Here is a 20,087-nt window from a genome sequence, read left to right as displayed (position 1 = left end):
ACCCAGTTTCAGAGTGTCCATTTGAGTTGAAATCGAATCTACTGTGACCTTTAAGTTTTCCTGAGTTCTTGCAAGTTGCGTAACCGAATCGGTGGATGCAACTGAGTCCATTTTAGCTTGCAAGGTGTCGTGATTTTCACGAACAACAGTTTGCAATTCTTTTATGGCTGCTTCGTGATTCTGTAATGCATTTTCATGCCGCGAAAACATAGGTTGAAAATGCTCACAAATTTGTGTTTTTATGTCATTACAGATTTTTTGGCATTTCGATTCAATGTTATGTAACTCAATAGTTAAATCTTCACGTGTTTGTTCAAGTGTGGTGTCTAACTTCCGAAGATTTTGTTCCATTTTGTCTAACTTTTGAAGATTATGTTCCATTGTGTCTAACTTTTGAAGATTCTGTCCCATTTGTTTCTGATTTTGTTCAAGCGTTGTGTCTAACTTTTGAAGATTTTGTTCCATTGTGTCTAACTTTAGAAGCTTTTGCTGTGTTTGTCTCTGATTTTGTTCCATTGTGTCTAACTTTTGAAGATTTTGTTCCATTGTATCTAACTTTTGAAGCTTTTGTCCCATTTGTTGCATTAATTGTGATAACAATGCACTGGTGTCTGAAACATGTTCCTTAGTCCTATTCGGCAATGCATTTGCACCGGCAATATTCGCAGTTTGAAAAACAGAAAATGTGTCTTGACTTATTTGAGAAAACGATGAGGACGCAAAACTTGAATCTACAGTATTTGAAATATTCTGTCCTGTCATTTCGGAATCCTGAGGCGAGCTGTTGCCAACCGATCGATCGATAATGCTTCCCTGTTCACTAATTGTTTCACTGCCTACACCATTATTTGCAACCCGCTCCATTTCCCTATGCACGATTACCAAATTACTACTTTGAACATTAGTTGATTCATTACATGGTGGCGCTAACACACTGCTTTCGTCTTCACTGTCATTTCTCAGTTTACTTTGGAGCCTAGTATTACGTTTTTCACACGCCATTATTGTCACAATATTTCACACGACAACACAGAAAAAAACACAATTTGAAAAGCAAAAATAAGAGAACACATTAACATATCACTGAAAATAATATCTATTAATTGCAAGCGCAGCTGCAAAATACTTTGTGCAAAACTAAATGCATGCCACAACTGTTTTACTGTACAACAATGAAAGACTGCAACTACAAAGGAAATTCTCTCTATGATAAGGCGCTAGCAATAAACAAAGGCTACACTAACTACACAAACTACAAGAAAAAATCAGAAGATTCCAGTGAGGTATCCTTGGCTAAGGGTCGACATATGTAACGTGCCCTTAGAAAAATTTACACAAGACTGGTCTATGTGAAACGTCCTCTTTGAACAATTATACACGACTGTGCTTAAACTGACACACAATATCTTTAGCGCAACGCAATCTGACTTCCAAAAATCCCTACGAAAGAATGGCCCTGACTAGCATTAATCTATACCTTTCACAAATCACTTACCTCAGAAAAAATCTTCGTTTCTCGAACTACTGCAATACAGCGAGCACCACTACTGCCAGCTAAATAAAAGATTCTAACTACGGAAGGCACTAACTACTGATAGGTATAGTTAGCAAATGAAAGATTTTAATAGAGAACAACAGTGTATTTACCTTAATAGTCAAAAAATATATGATAGTTCATGACATCCAGTCTTACAAATTACAAAACTCCGCCATCTCTCTCCCCACGTCCACCACTGCTGGCGGCTCACCTCCAACTGCGCAACGCTACGCGCTGTTAGCATCCAGCTACCGCTGCCCAACACTACAATGGCGAGTATTACAACAATGCCAACCAGCCACAGACTGCACACGGCACAGCCAGTGATTTTTCAAACCGAGCGCTAAGCGGCGGCGGCGTTACCAATAAAAAATCTAATCAGCCTACTTACAAAGTGTGTAACATGCACTATCTTTTAGTCACATACTGTTCATATGTACACTCAGTTCTTAGCTATGGCATTCTTTTTTGGGGAACAAATGTACAAAATGTGAACACAATTTTGAAACTCCAGAAAGGTGCCATAAGAATAATAACCAAAAATAATAGTCGAGTTCGTTGTAAAGATCCGTTCAAAACACGAGGGGTTTTAACTGCTCCATGTGAATACTTCTACCAATCAGTTGTTCACATCAAAAATAACATTGGTAATTACTGCACAAACAGCTCTGTCCATGACCATGGAACAAGAGATAGACTCAACTTACATTTACCAAGAAAAAATAAACATAAAACTCAAAACAGCGTTTTCTACCAAGGAATAAAACTATACAATAATTTACCAAGACAGATTAAAGAAATTGAAAAAAACAGTTATTTAAAAAGGCAGCTAAAAAGTATTTGTTATGCAATACATTTTATACATTGAAGGATTACTTAGATAAAATGGTAGGGATTTGATAAAAAATGTTATACAAATTAATAATAATGATTATAAAACATTCAACATTAACGTAACACCTTCACACGGTACTTTTTCCTGTTTTTCCTTTTCTAGAAAAACTTACCTCCAATCTATGCATAGCACAGTAATACTAACACCTCTTCCTCTTCCTGAGCTGAACATCTTACTCACTATAGAGAGATACTGACTCAGTTTTTCAGGATAGCAAATGCGAAGTTGTGGTACAAAAATGGCCCAGAGATCACCAATGTGTGTGTGTGTGTGTGTGTGTGTGTGTGTGTGTGTGTGTGTGTGTGTAGTGAGTTAATTGATTGTTATGAAACAATGTGTGTATAGAGTGCAGTGCCTGATAGTGAGATATGAGTGAGCAGCGTGGCATTACATTATTTAATAAGTTATTTGTAAAAGAAGTATTGTATACCAGGAGTAAAACTAATGATTGTCTGTAGCTAGAAGTCTGAATGTTTATGTATACGAATTAGCTTATTTTAAATTGGTTTAAACTTGTAAATACTTTGACATGTTCTGTATCCTTGTAAAAAGAGATCTACGGATGAATAAAGCTGCTGCTGCTTCTACTACTACTACTAAAACTGCGTCCCATGAAACAAGCAGCGTCCAAGGCACACGATCCGCCTGCCATAATCTTGTCACGCCCCACGTGACTTTGACGTTAAATATTGGAGACAGGCGGAAATCCGTCGATTGTAATGGGTATGAAGTGGCGAAAGTAGCTTTGACACACTGAATTAAATTCTTGGAACACGCCTAGTATGAACACATATAGACGATATGAAACTAGAAGCTGTCAAAGGCTGGGTGTTGAAGAAAGACGACAATCACGTTGTACCTTTGCGTACTGATGCTAGGGCACGGAACGAGAGACTGCCTAAATACTTCTGTATGTGCTGTACTTAGTCTGATATTGTCTTTGGGATCCCTATGGGAGCGGTACGTAGGGGTTTGAAGGATAGCCTTACATTCTTCATTTAGACTGGTTCTTGAAACTTTGTAAACAGGCTTTCGCGGGATAATCTGCGTCTGTGACCCCTCTCACTGAGCGCCATGGCTCACGCTGTTACTCCTGTTGAGACACTATAACACAGCATCTCCGTTCTGTATAAAGCGTATGAAATTTTTGAATGATATAAGAGGGTCTTAGGAGTATGCGCAGTCTGCAGCGAGATAGCAGCGAACAGAAGACAGGCGTGATTTAGCTGCGAATGTAAGAGGACTCGAAAGTGTGTATGGCTCCGTCATAATGGCTATGCCTGCAGCAGTGCCTTGTGGCTCTGATAGGCAACGCAATTCCCATGGGTCAATGTACAATGATAATTAATGAGGAGGCTTCATGAAGATCGTAAAAAAAAAGAGTCGTGTTTGGCAAAAGCACACGTAAGAAGTACCTGCAATCACATGATGAGACAGATTCTGTAATTATTACTGCGGAGCTGGTGCGTCGCACCAGCAGCTTCACAAACTAAGACTGAACAATTTCAGACATCCAGTTCCGTAAAATACTTTCCAGAGTCTTAGAGCTAACCCAAGAAATTATCGTCATGCACAGGGTCTATACTTATTACCCTTAGTTCCAAGTATTACACCATGAATGAAAAAAAAGTAAAAGAAGATAATTGTGCCAGACAGAATAGTTAAATTTTCTCTTGAATTAGAAATATATTTCTTCTTAACTAATGAAGTCATTAATTGCAATGTACAACAGTCATAGTAATTTTTAAAGTAATATTTGTGATATATTAAAAACTACTGAATGTGGCAGATCATTATGAATTCTACCTTTCTTTCAACTAAACTGATTACTTTTTGATCAGTTTATATATCAATGTTTGGTATGTAGTATTTTGACAACTCCTATGGTATTTCGTTGTTGTTCAGAGCCATTTCCATTGAATTACTACATTCTTGAGAGTGAGTTGTAAATATTTGGAAGAGTTGGTTTATTAAAATCAGTAAGAGTAAGATTACGTTGAGGTTAGGCTATGGACTTATTACGGCAGTACATTTTGGAATAATTCATTCAGCTTTCATTTTTCCTGTAAGTTTTTTAAAGAATTCTAAGTTAAGGATGTATACTTGGATCTGATTCACTAATTTTGTAATCACTTGCCTACACAAATTAATTTGCCATTAGTGAAGACTATTGTCACCCATACTCTAAAAGAAATTGTTGCATAAACTTAAATTCAATCAAATCCAATTCAGGAAGAAATTTTTCCCTTTGGTATTGGTGCTCCTCGTATTTCTTTATTTAATTAAAATTCCATTAAACTGTAGTTTCTCTCATTAATGAAAAATTCTACAAACTATTCGAAATTAATCTTTGTTATAATATATCTCTGTAATCATTCGTCATTAGTGCAGTGTATCCACTTGTCTTAATAACAATTAGTTGTACATTTTCCCACATCACTTCGGTTTATTTCCTCGGGGATCTATGCCTTGCTGATAACATATGCACACAGCGTCACAGTCGATGACAAATTATACCGGAGTTTGTGGAAAGGTTATATAATTTGGAATGGGTACAACATACTTGTGCAGTAGCCTGCTTTGTAAGCTCTCCTAATACTGTCTTATGAAAGAACCGAAGTCTGCCACCTAACGTTATGAGATCATTTTACTTTATAGTCCTGCAGGTACCGGTTCCAATTGTGACTCGTTGATAATGTAGTCAAAGCACACTTTTTTTCGTTTTATGGATTGCACAGTTACGCGTTTCTCTACATTTAAACCGAGTTTCAAATCTTTGAATTTTAACAAGATCTCATTCATGAGTTCTGCAGCTTTATCGTGCGGAATTTGACTGTAGATAACGGTATCATCTGCGAAAAGTCTGAAGGTGCTATTTATATTGTCTGTAAGATCATCAATACACTACATGAACAGCAAGGATTTCAACACATGTTTTTGGGGCTCAACTGAAACTACTTCTGACAAATAATCTCCATCCAAGGGAACATTCTGCTTCCTCCCGACCAAGAAATCCTCAACCCAATCACAGACATGTGCTAGCAATAGAATGCTGCGAACCATATAAAAATTCTTTAGTTCCTGACTAATCATGGGTGATCGCTGACTGTCTCCACATACCCTCACACACAGACACACACACACACACACACACACACACACACACACACACACACACACATACACACACCACACACATAGATACATACATACATACATACATACATACAGAGATATGTACTGTTCTACAGGATTCAATACTGAAGCTAAACCTTACTGGACGTAAATATCATCAAAGAAAGATACAAGTATACACGATGTTGCATCATTATATGCTAATCCACCAGAAGCAGATTAGTTGCGACAGGCAAAAGGGTCAACAGATATACAACATAGCGTCTAAAGGTTTTTTTTTTCAGATGATAAAATGACAATGTCTCAAGATAAAGAAATGAAAATTTACTTACAGGTGAAGGTTTACAAAATAAAATTTTAATACATGGCCTGGTACCACATAGACTACACGACTTCATGCGTCAAAAATGGTTAACTCCTTGAAATTACTTAAGACTTTTTACCATTAGCAATTTCGAATGTCACGATACGAACCAGCACGCTATAATAGTTAAAAACGTTCTTTTTGTAATAAGCGCTAATACTCGTCGTTAACTTAGCAATAGCGCACTTTTGGGTGTAAGAGAATAAGTGGTTCCTTGAAAGTCAGGCAGCCCACAACACTGTTAAGCGTGATGTGTGAACTGATACCCTGGCTTAATTCACTGTCCACAGCCAGCAGAGACAGAACATACGAGAGAAATTAGGAAGGTGAGGTCCTATCGGTCGCGAAATGGAAACCGCTGTGAAATTCAAAAACGCTTTATTTGCAACAGTTAGCCTCACCTTCCACCTTCTTGTCTGTATACCACTATTCCGACTTATACATTTGTTGTAGCGTTGGTATCAGCATTCAAGCGCCTTAGTCATAGAAGCCAGCAACCTGTGCTTTCCGCCAATTCTCTGTGTGGTCTACACCTCATTGTCTGTGCCAAAATGTTGTCTCCATAGCCAGCGGTGCATATGAGCAGAGATGAAACTCAGGGGTAGCCAGTTATGAGCTGTACTGTGGGTGATCAAACACTTCCCATCGAAAGCGCTGCAGGAGCATTTCCATAGCCCCTGCGGATTGCAGCCGAGAATTGTCATGAAGAAGGAGATCCACGACAGTTACGTTATGTGGACTGCATGCCATCAGGTGAAATCTCACACAAGAAGTTGTTGTAGCCTTCAACATGATGACTGACTTAATGCAGCTCCCCACACTAGTCTATCCCGCGAAAGCCGCCCCATGTGCATACACATAAAACTGCTTACGGCAGATAAGTCTTGGCTTTCATTAACCATCATACTTCCCTCCATCAGCCAAACAACTATTCCATGATGACTCAGGGTGTGTCCTATATACCGATCCCACCTTTTAGCCATGCCATGCATAAGTTTCTTTTCTCCACAATTTAATCCGGTAATTCTTCCACATTTAATTTATAACATTCGTCCGTAGCACCATGTTTCAAAAAGCTTCTATTCTCTTCATCGTTGAATTGATTATCGTCCATGTTTGTATAATTCTAAAAACTCCAGACAAGTACTTTCAGAAAAGACTTCCTAACACTTCAATTTATATTAGATGTCAACAAATTTCCCGTTTTCAGATACGCATTTCTTATTATTGTCACTTTAATTTTATATCTCTTTAACTCGTTCGTCGTCAGTTATTTTGTTGATCAGATAGCAAAACTTATCTCCCACTTTTATGTTCCATTTTCTAACCTAATTCTCTCAGCAACGCGTGATTTATTTTTACTATGCTCCATAAACCTTTGTTTTTTTTTTTTTTTACTTTTGATGATGTTCACCCGATAATCTCCTTTCATTCTAATGATTTCGCAGTTCATTTGCCGTCTGTGGCACAATTACAATCTCACCGGCAAACCTTTGAGTTTTTAATTATTTTCACTGAATTTTAATTCCCTTTCCCAGTTTCTCCTTGGTTTGCGTTACTGCTTGATCTATGTGCAGAACAAATGACATGAAAGACTTCTCTCACTTCCTCCTCTTCTAATGCCTTCCTCTTATGCACCCGACTCTGCCATCTGATTTCTGTACAACTTGTAGACAGCCTTACAGTAGCTGTACAGGATGTATCAAAAAGAATCATCCGATTTAATAGAAATCATAACTATTACGATATCTGAGATATGTGCGTGAACAACGTACTGTTGTAAGAGTTTGATATGGTTCCCACCAGGTAGCAGCACTGTGCGCCCACTTCAGTTCTAGTTTAAATGGTGTCGGTACAACAAGAAGCGTTTTGTATTCAGCGTTTTGCGAAGTGCGAATCAGTAATAACTGTTCAGCGTGACTTTCGTACTAGGTATGTTGTGGATTCTCCTACAGCACAGAGCATTAACAATTCCGAGAAACAGGTCGTTTGTGTAAAAGCAAATCGCCGGACCGTCCCCGAGTGCCTGACACAGACGTCGAACTCACCCGCCACAGTATCACAACGAGTCCGCAGAAATCAGTTCGCCGTGAAGCTCGACAGCCCAACATGCCCCCGATGTCCGTCTGGCGTGTGCTGCGTCGACGTTTGCCCATGAAACCATACAAAATTCAGCTACTGCAAACTCTTCGAGAAGGTGATAAACAACAACGTGTGAAGTTCTGTTGAAAATGACTTGAGCACAATGGGACTTAACATCTGAGGTCATCAGTCCCCTAGAACTTAGAACTACTTAAACCTGACTAACCTATGGTCATCACACACATCCATGCCCCAGGCAGGATTCGAACCTGCGACCGTAGCGGTCACCCGGTTCCAGACTGAAGCGCCTTGAACCGCACGGCCACACCGGCCGGCGAAGTTCTGTAATTTTGTTCTTGGCAAGATGGAGGATGACAATTTTCTTCCATGCCTGGTGTTTAGTGACAAGGCAACCTTCCATGTAAATGGAAAGGTGAACTGTCATAATGGGAGAATGTGGGATATGGAACAACGACATGAAGTTGTACAACACGAGAGGCACTCTCCAAAAATTAATGAATGAAAAAAGTGTATGGCCCACTTTTCTTTGCCAAGAACACTGTTACAGGAAGCACATATCTCGATGTGACTGAGAACTTTCTTTTCCCACAGCTGGAGACTGATTCGAACGACTTCATTTACCAACAGGATGGGGCACCACCACACTGGCATTTGGAATAGCGGGAATTTTTATATCAAAGGATTACTGAACGATGAATCGGTGGCACTGGACCAAATGATTCAGCCTTACATTACTGGCCTCCAAGGTCAGCGGACCTGACTGTATGTGATTATTTCTTGTGGGGGTTTATAAAAGACTCTGTTGAGGTACCTCCGTTACCAACAACAATGAATGAACTGCGACACTGCATAAGAGCAGCTGTAACTCATGACATGCTCGCTGCAGTGTGGGAACAATTTTAATAACGCACTGATATATGACGTGGATCTGAAGGGAGGCATATTGAACACCTATGAAAAGTTATGAAAAAAGAACTTTTCGAGTTTCCAGTTCATCTAAAAATATAATAATTGTATATGTTTACTAGTTTCAGAAGTGTATACTTTCCAAATCGGATGATAGTTTTTGATACAGCCTGTATTTTACCCCTGATAACCTCAGAATTTTCAAGAGAAGTGTACAGTCAACACTGTCCAAAGCTTTCTCTAAATCTACAAATGCTATAAATGTAGGTTTATTTTACTTCAGCCTTTCTATTAAAGTAAGTCGTAGGGCCGATATTGCTTCCCGTGTTCGTCCATTTCTCCGGAACCCAAAATAATCTTCTCCCAGGTCTACCACTCGTTCTGCCCTTTTATAAATAATTTTTCAAACAGATCTTATAAAAGTAATGGTTCGGTAATGCACTAGTGGGCGCCTGCCGTCTTTCGTGTTGCTGTTATTGCATTCTACTTGAAGTCTGACAGAATACAACTGACATATGCGAGCGAAAAGGGAACTCCTGGGGGATATTTTTTATTTTGAGCTGTTGTAATTTATACGCTGAGTATTAAATTTTGTATGCTCTAATGTGTGTGAAATCTTATGGGACTTAACTGCTAAGGTCATCAGTCCCTAAGCTTACACACTACTTAACCTAAATTATCCTTTGGACGAACATACACACACCCATGCTCGAGGGAGGACTCGAACCTCCGCCGAGACCAGCCGCACAGTCCGTGACTGCAGCGCCAAGACCACTCGGCTAATCCCGCGCGGCAAATTCTGGATGTAAAAAGATAGATTTCTATCTCTGAGTTGATGTTGAGTACTGTGGATGGAAAATAGAAGTTTTGAGACAATGCGTTTTGAAGTTTCATTGTTTTACCATTACTTAATTTGTATTAAGGAAACAAATTCTGGATATAGGTATATTATTCATAAAACGTTCTTTCTCAAATGGCACAGGCTTTAACTTGCTTAGTTTGTATTTAAGGAAAAAATTCTGCATATACGTATATTACCTTTAAAACGTCCTTTGTTAAATGCTGCAGACATTTTTAAGTTAACATTACACTTTAAATGGTTAATCCCCTAGTTGATCCCAGATACATGGGTTGGATAAAAAGTAGTGGCAACACGGCTGTAATTCACACCAGTCTTCACTGACAGACATTCGCCGACTTACATGTCCCCCAATATAATCGCTTCGCATCTCGATCGCCTTCGACCACAGAGATCGAAGACGTCGTACACCGTCAGCGCAACCATCTTTGTCGATGTCTTGCAAGGACCGCCTTATGCCAAGGATGATGACGTCTCTTGTGTTGTAACACGTGCCACGAAGAGGTTTCTTCGTTTTAGCAAATAGATCGTAATTGCACGAGCTCATACCGGGTGAATACGGTGGATTTTCCAGTATCTCCCACCCTCCACGTACACAGGATCTCCTTCGCGGTGTTCGCCGTGGGGCATCGTGCGTGGTCATGAAGTATTGTGGGATGCAGTGGCAGAAGGCAACAGTGTTGTACGCTCCGACTACGCGCCAGTTCAGTATTGCTCCACGCACGCTGTTCGTGTTTCCGAAACAGTTTGGGCTCTGGAACTGACCTCCCGTACTTCCATACAGCACACACAGCAACTGACTCAAACACAGCCATCACCGCTCGCTGCACTACTTCAGCTTTCCGTCATCAGCTACAGGTAGCGTTGATGCCATATACCGCACATCCTTGGTGTTATGGCACGGTGCAACTACTTTTTATCCAACCCAAGGAAATTGGTACCAAACTAAGATAAATTAATGTACCATGCACAGATTTTTTTGGCAAAATATTAGAATTTTCGCTCTATGACACAGAATCTTTTACGTCAAATTTTGATTGTAAAGTCAGAAATGGGCCTAAAACCACCCAAAATTTTGAATTCACAAAACCCGAAGAATAGATTGCTGAGATTCCATATTTTAAGTGGCCAAGGTATTTTATTTTCTACTTCTAAAATGCATTTGTCTGAATGAGTTCAATATCGTTCGCAAACAGCATTTTCGCCTCTTATTCTTTGGTTCTGGAATATCTGGTAGGTGAGGATCCTTACTGCCTCTCACTTGAGTCTCTGATTCAGATTCTGTTTCTACTTCAAGACACTAAATGTCTTTTTATTCCTCTTTGCAACTTGTCCTGATGTTTTTAATAAGACAATCTTTACATTGTCTTGTCACCTCTGTGGGAATTACTGTAACAGTAACTCTAATGGATCCATTTTCTCCGGAAAAAATGCGGTTCACAAATTCAGTTCCAACAACATTAATTTTGCAATCTATACTATATTTGCAGCTAATGATGAACTCAAAGTGGGTGTATGTAGATATATGAGGTACTTTGTTAGCATTACTGCTCTTCAAGACAATTAGCCAGTCATATGCATTCGCAGCAACTTCATTTTTTTTTCATTTCTAGCAGCAACAGCAGGATTCTCATGCCTTGCAGGTGTACATATTTGTTGCTACAGTAACGTCAGCTAACAGATGGAGTTTGAGGGTTGCCGACTTCAAATTGGTAACATCTGCAGGCATTTTCAACTCTTCTCTCCAAGTCTATTCAATACCTCCTCATTACTTGTAAATAATAGATTTCAGCTATCAGTCGTCCTTTTGAAATTTTTTTGGCAGTTCTAGATTTCAGCTAGAAACTAGCCATTCTCAATGCACTATCATTTTTGGTTAATGTATGTAATGCCTGTTCGTCGGTCATCATCCACAGTTCATCGAATAAATCTGAATGAAGATCGACCAACAGGCGTTATATGCATTGATCAAAAATGATAGTGCATTGAGAATGGCTAGTTTCTAGCTGAAATCTAGATCAGCCAATAAAATTTCAAAAGGACGGGAGATAGTCAAAATCTATTGTTTAAAAGTCAATATAACAGTCGCTGCGTGCAACAGCCTCTGAATGGAGCGTAACCTGACCTCATTAGTTATGTGATCTACCCATCTAATCTTCAGCATTTTTCTGTACCACCACATTTCGAAAGCTTCTATTCTCTTCTTGTCTGAACTATTTGTCGTCCACGTTTCACTTCCATACATGGCTACACTCCATACAAATACTTTCAGAAACGACTTCCTAACACTTAAATCTATACTCGATGTTAACAAATTTCTCTTCTCGTCCATTTCCGCTTCAGGAGCTGAATTAGAGTGACGCACTAGAATTTGTAAGAAACAGTTCGAAAGGAAACGTAACGAAATATTCATTTATCGCTTAAACACATTTGTTTGTATTGACACTTAAACATTACATGTTCACATTATTCCAGAACAAAAAAGAACACAGCGTAATGTAAATACGGAACTGTACTGATGCGTTACAACAGCCGCTCGATGTTACAGACATTGTACCTATGAAGCATGTTCTGGTACACGCTCTCCATCCCATTTCGTGTCTGTTCAGTTTCCAGAGCAGCGGCCAGAACACGTGCCAGCACATCTTCCTCTGTCTTTACAGGAACCTCGTAAATTAAAATTTCCATAGAACACCAAAAGAAGTAGTCCTTAGGAGCTGAATCCGGCGATCGCGGCGGCCACGTGGCTGTACCACCTCGGCCTATCCACGTCTCACCGTATCTTTTGCTGAGATGCCTCCCAACGACACGTGAGAAGCGAGGTGATGCTGAAACCACATTTCCTGACTGACATTCTGTGGCACAGCTTCCAAGAACGGGTCCAGTACGTTTTGTAGGGAGATGAAGTATGCAGCACCAGTTACTTTGCGTGGAAGGAGGTACGGCCCAATCACATTGCCGTCCAGAATACCTACCCACACGTTAGTAGCAAACCGGCGTTGAAATTCTTGAAGACATTTGGCGCTAGGGTTTTCGTCTGCCCAGACATGGCTGTTTCGCGAATTCAGAACACATTCTCTAGTGAACTTACATTTACCTCTGAACAGAACTTGACGAGGAAACAGGGATGTGTCGATACAACGGTGTAGGAATCACGAGCAGTAGGCAACGCGTCGTGTAAAATCGGCTGGACTCCATAGCGTGTACGCTCTGTAAGTGGCACGGACGTTGTGGGAAATCGGCTGGACCTGTAGCGTGTACCCTTTGTAATTCGAACAGATATAGTTGTATCTTTCAAGAATGTCCCAGACGATGCTGTGACTAACACCCATTTCACGCACAATTGTTCGAATGCTTGCTCGCGGGTTCTCTTCAACGGGAAGCAGCACATTTTCTCAAAATTCGGGCGCGTGGCTTTGCCGTGGATCACCACAGACCCGCATTCTCGAGGTGAAAGTACCTGTTTCTCGGAGCCGCTGCAGGACTTGGGCAAAAAGTTTGCGCGATGCCGTGCTACGTTGCGGGAAACGTTCGTGATACAACGGACTAACAGCTCTTCCGTTGTCTCGAGCTTCGCGATATAGGAGGTGCACGTCTGTAGGTTCCGAAAACGTATACCGAACCGTGTTTATTGTATCGGAGACGCGCAGGCATTGAACAGGTCTTGCAGCAAGGTGGGCGTTAAGTGATATCAGGTGACCGCCTGACGTACACGTCATCCTTTCTACGCTATTGCATTGCAGAACAAATAGCTCTGGGACTTTTCTCTTTCTCTCAGCAGATGTGGACGCGTTGCGTACACGAAACTGGACCCGAATCCCTATTCAAAATATTAGGTACTCACTCCCCCTCTAAAAGTCCTATAAGTTTGTAACGGGAAATCCCGAACACCCTGTATACATCGTATCCTTAATGTAGCTCGTTTTACGATGAGATAGTTTGCACACGTATTGCTACCAGTCAGTTCAGGAACTTCTTCCCCGTGACCGGCATCCTAACAACGTTAGTTCCATTAGAATTCAAGAAATACGCCGGAAAAATCTGTTTATGTAATCTCAGTCAGCCAGAGAAATCGCATGTCAGCTGCGTTCCCACACCTTATCACCGCCGAGATATGCTTAGCAAGCATAGCGGTAGAGACCATTCCGCACAGACCAACGAGAATTGGGAAAAACAATTATGTTCACATGTTTCATCTTTCGTCTCGTTTACAGTAACGGATGTAGATTATTTAACTGGTAAGTCACAAAATTTATCCGTTCGACTTCCTAATTTTTCCCGTTAAACACGTGGATACCACGAGGATAGAGGTGCCAGTAATTATCAGAGCAGCTTTGCTTAGCATTATATTGCCCTCTTTATCACTTGGCAGTACGAATTGGAGAAATTTTAGACGATCGTTTGAATTATGCGGTTGGGATGGACTTCTCTAACGAGAACAATTTCTCGAAGGACTGCACAGTCACTAGATTAGAATGTTATGAGCTCTGTTTCGAACAGCATAGGTCGCAGGTTCAAATACCGCCTCAGACATACGCGAGAGTATCAGGTATGTCGTCATTGTATGCGTCCTGTATATACGTTACAATGTGACTGATAATCAACGATGGCTTGGAACATCATGTGAGATACAATACGTATCGCGGTTGCATGTAATTATAGCAATCATGTACTAATTTAATACGTATCACGGGTGGATGTAAATCGAAGAAGAAAGATTTCAACATTCACGCACTAATTCAGTAGTCGATTAGAAAAAAGCCAAAACATTTGTCCCTCAATAAGTTTTCCACCATTTGAATATCTGTGTGTGTGTGTGTGTGTGTGTGTGTGTGTGTGACAGAGAGATAGAGACAGAGTGAGAGAGAGAGAGTGTGTGTGTGTATGGAATTACATCTAAGGGTAACAGAGGACTAGAATGAAAGCATACACTGACTTTTATTAAATTAAAAAAATTTAACTTTACTCTAGCAGGCCCTTCCTTTCGGTTGTTTCCTGCCGATCAGATACAGGAGTTCACGAGATAGTCGTGCACTAGTAGAGCGTTATCAGCTTCTAATTCTAGACCATCGCCGAAATCTATATTACAGGGCTCATGGTGTCCAGCCATAGTTGCACGTTGAATATCTAAGCGCTTTCAGGGATAACCAAATTTTCGTTTTCAAGTTTTATATAATTAGTGGCCAAATTTAAAATTAGAAAATCTGGTTACAATCCGCTCATTCAGAGGTATAATCTTATGTTAAACGTTTAACACAATAGGACAAGCACTACTGTCAGAAACAATGTACAGTAGAGCGTCGACTGTCCGAAGTAATTGGGGGACATGGGCGTTCGGAAAACTGGTTTGTTCGGATAATCGAACTGTACATTTTTATTTGCCAAAAAGAACTACTGTACAGTAAATTTATTCATAAAAACTGGCATCTCTTTTAGTATTACAAACTAACATACAAAGGCAACTTCTGTAGGAATATATAGTAATAATCTCGTACTTGTCCCTCATAGAAAGGACAACACGTTTACGTTGAAGAATTTTGTATCGACAAGTTCACTTCTTCACGCAACAGCACACAAGTGGTCGTAACAGAGAACAGAAGGTAACTGTTAGCACCGTGAGAAGCTCTTCTTGAGGGCGCGCAATCCTTCCAACTGCGCGGAGCGGAACGACTCAACTCTAAGCTGGCACAGCTGTTGCTGTGAACAGCTTTGATACTGCCGCTATTTCTACTGCGAGTGCCAAGCCGACGAAGTGTGATGATTGTTGAAACACAGCGGCTGGCGGCTTGTCCGGTCAGCAGCGCCTTGTGAAGGCCCCATTAGAAGCAATGTTCCGCCAGCGGCGGCCCAGTGCGGCGACTAATGTGGGAAACTTGGTTTGGGAGTGAGGGGGATGATGGACGGTAGGGTGGGAGAGTAACAGGTGCGAGCGAGTACACAGTTCGGTTAAGCGGTCGTTCGGTTAACCGACGTTCGGATAAGCGATGCTCTACTGTACTTGTTTTCAGGCAGTATAACTGACGGCGCGCAAATACCCGGACCTTATTCATCGAATATTTGAGAATGAGAGCACGTACTGACTTCCAACAAACTCTGCACATAATTTCACCAAACTTTTTCCGCTGAGCCGGTCACAAAATTATGAAAGAAAAAAATAATTTTATCACACTGTAACTCTCTCTCTGACCGAGATGAAGAGTTACATCGGTAAAGGAAATTATTTATGAATGAAGATATGTAGCCTCATACTTCTCTGATGGGATAACAGGCTCGCAACTTCTAATTCGCGACCGCGTGAATATTAATTATTCTGGAGATCAGACTTCATAAAGAAGTAACAGCTGCAGGGTCTGAAAGAGTTTGCTACCGCTTGCAGCGATCTATCTGAGATGTAGAATATGGTTGATAATTGGGGTCTAGTTTAGCAGGGGATACAACCCGTCGGCTTTGACCAATGACGCCAGAATTGCCCAGAGAGCACGTATTACAAAGATTCGTTACTTGAGCTATATAGCTGTTCAGAAACAAAGGAATGCAAGAGAGAAAAACTCTATTCACATATATAAGGGCCAGTAGTATTTTCACGTTAACGATATCGCGTGTTTGTATCTTAGTATTTCTCCGCAAAATACAATGGAAGGAAATTAATGAAATATATTACTAGCAAAGAATACATCACGTTACATGTATGTCAGTTGTATCTCGAAACCCTTTCGAACTGTATTGCTTAAGTGCAGTACGGGATACAAGTTAAGCGTATGTCGATTTCTTAGTTTCAACTAGGATTGCTGTCCTGCTGTTCACTTGAACTATGTATCCCCTGCTTCACTAATCCGTAAATAAAACGCCCGATACAAATTAAAAGCTCGTTCGAAGTGTGTTGCTTAAGTACAGTACGGAATAGGAGTTTGTCGTAAGTCGATTTCTTCGTTTTCAGTAGCATTACTGTCCTGTTCTTCACTTGAACGATGTATCCTCCGCTTCAGTAAACCCTAAATGGAACACGGGATACAAATTCTAGATGTGTTGTTTACTTCGTCTCCGCTATTACTAACAGTCTTTTCTTACGTACATATCAGTACTACGGATGACAGAAGGATCTACGTATGTAATATACACTCCTGGAAATTGAAATAAGAACACCGTGATTTCATTGTCCCAGGAAGGGGAAACTTTATTGGCACATTCCTGGGGTCAGATACATCACATGATCACACTGACAGAACCACAGGCACATAGACACAGGCAACAGAGCATGCACAATGTCGGCACTAGTACAGTGTATATCCACCTTTCGCAGCAATGCAGGCTGCTATTCTCCCATGGAGACGATCGTAGAGATGCTGGATGTAGTCCTGTGGAACGGCTTGCCATGCCATTTCCACCTGGCGCCTCAGTTGGACCAGCGTTCGTGCTGGACGTGCAGACCGCGTGAGACGACGCTTCATCCAGTCCCAAACATGCTTAAAGGGGGACAGATCCGTAGATCTTGCTGGCCAGGGTAGTTGACTTACACCTTCTAGAGCACGTTGGGTGGCACGGGATACATGCGGACCTGCATTGTCCTGTTGAAACAGCAAGTTCCCTTGCCGGTCTAGGTATGGTAGAACGATGGGTTCGACGACGGTTTGGATGTACCGTGCACTATTCAGTGTCCCCTCGACGATCACCAGAGGTGTACGGCCAGTGTAGGAGATCGCTCCCCACACCATGATGCCGGGTGTTGGCCCTGTGTGCCTCGGTCGTATGCAGTCCTGATTGTGGCGCTCACCTGCACGGCGCCAAACACGCATACGACCATCATTGGCACCAAGGCAGAAGCGACTCTCATCGCTGAAGACGACACGTCTCCATTCGTCCCTCCATTCACGCCTGTCGCGACACCACTGGAGGCGGGCTGCACGATGTTGGGGCGTGAGCGGAAGACGGCCTAACGGTGTTCGGGACCGTAGCCCAGCTTCATGGAGACGGTTGCGAATGGTCCTCGCCGATACCCCAGGAGCAACAGTGTCCCTAATTTGCTGGGAAGTGGCGGTGCGGTCCCCTACGGCACTGCATAGGATCCTACGGTCTTGGCGTGCATCCGTGCGTCGCTGCGGTCCAGTCCCAGGTCGACGGGCACGTGCACCTTCCTCCGACCACTGGCGACAACATCGATGTACTGTGGAGACCTCACGCCCCACGTGTTGAGGAATTCGGCGGTACGTCCACCCGGCCTCCCGCATGCCCACTATACGCCCTCGCTCAAAGTCCGTCAACTGCACATACGGTTCACGTCCACGCTGTCGCAGCATGCTACCTGTGTTAAAGACTGCGATGGAGCTCCGTATGCCACGGCAAACTGGCTGACACTGACGGTGGCGGTGCACAAATGCTGAGGAGCTAGCGCCATTTGACGGCCAACACCGCGGTTCCTGGTATGTCCGCTGTGCCGTGCGCGTGATCATTGCTTGTACAGCCCTCTCGCAGTGTCCTGAGCAAGTATGGTGGGTGTGACACACCGGTGTCAATGTGTTCTTTTTTCCATTTCCAGGAGTGTATGTATACCAGACTTCCGTTGCCCTTTATAAATGTACACTGGTAACGAAAAGGTGGAACTAGACGTACGTTACATTTGCAACCTGTACCTCAATTGAACTACACGGAGACAAGAAGACGACACATGTACAATTTGTATCCCGTACTTCACTATGGGGTACAGTTTTCTTGTTGCCTTGGACGCTAATAGTATCCCATTCGTTACTTGAGCTATATAGCTGTACGCAACATTTGTATCTTGCTCGCCAACTGACATATATAGTGTCAGTGTAAGGCGAAGTGGAGGACGGGATACAAGTTTTGGTTGTGTCAGGGGTTTCGCCTGTAATACAGGAAGTACACGTTCGTAAATATGGTACTGATACTAGTATTGGGAAAAGAAAGAAGATCGACAGCTGAGAAATTTCTATTGCGTACTTCACAACACGAAAATACACATATTAGTGGAATAAAACAGTGAGGTATGCCAAAATAGTGAAATACAGTGAAAGAAGCAAATGGAAAAGTGAACTTACCACACGGAAATATCGAGAAATAACCGAAGCTCGCCTAGACAGACAGTAACGAAAATTACATACCCACATACAAACAAATCCATTGCTATAAACGAAAATAAGACACTATAAATTGTTCTACAATAACGAACTGACACTCCACATTACCTGAATATCATTACGAATAATTATTTTAATGTACAATGCCTCGAAGTGAAGACATTACTATCTGACTAATGTATGACGTCATTGGTCAAAGCCGACGGGTTGTATCCCCTGCTTCACTAGACCCGATAATTGTTCACCGGCAAGCCGTTATTCTGGAAAGCGTTACAAGTACTTACATGAACTGGAAGCTCTGGTTTCTCAGCTGTGAAAAAGGTGATTATTTCTCTTAAAATAAAGACATGTGCACCATCTCCAACTAATGCAAATATTATTAACTAATAATTACAAACGCTTACATCAGCATTGACCAAGACAGGAGACGTAGGTTGGCTGAAGCAGAAAAAGACAAAAAAGTGTATAAAAACAAGCGATGAATAACTTACAGAAAATCAGAGATAAAATTTATGTTGACTTTTATCGCAATAACTGATTTATTTGAAGTTTGCCTTCTCTGGCCATGCGTATAAAGCGGCATTCAGTTAGAAATTCCTAATAGCATTTATAATACAAAATACACTGAAGAGCCAAAGAAACTGGTACCCCTGCCTAATATCGGATAGAGACTCTCGAGCACGCAGAAGTGCTGCAACGCAGCGTGGCATGGATTCGACTAATATATGAAGTAGTACTGGAGGGAACTGACAACATCAATCCAGCATTGGACTACGAGGCGGTGGAGACCTCTTCTGAACAGCACGCTACAAGGCATCTTAGATATGCTCAATAATGTTCATGTCTGGGGGAGTTTGGTGGACAGTGGAAGTGTTTAAACTCATAAAAATGTTCCTGGAGCCACTCTGTAGCAATACTGGACGTATAGGATGTCGCGTTGTTCTCCTGGAATTGCCAAAGTCCGTCGGAATGCACAGTGGACATGAATAATGGTTGCAGATGATCAGACAGATTGCTTACATATGTGTCACCTGTCCGTCGTATCTAGATGTGTCAGAGGTCCGATATCACTCCAATTACACACGCCCCACGCCATTACAGAGCCTCCACCAGCTTGAAGAGTCCCCTGCTGACATGCAGGGAACACGTCCATCCGCTCTATACAATTTGAAACGAGACTCGCCCGACCAGGCAAC

Source organism: Schistocerca gregaria, chromosome 8 (genome assembly GCF_023897955.1).
Source record: "Schistocerca gregaria isolate iqSchGreg1 chromosome 8, iqSchGreg1.2, whole genome shotgun sequence".
Taxonomy (NCBI): Eukaryota; Metazoa; Arthropoda; class Insecta; order Orthoptera; family Acrididae; genus Schistocerca; species Schistocerca gregaria.
The sequence above is the reverse complement of the archived record's forward strand: the minus strand, read 5'-3'. Positions refer to the sequence as shown.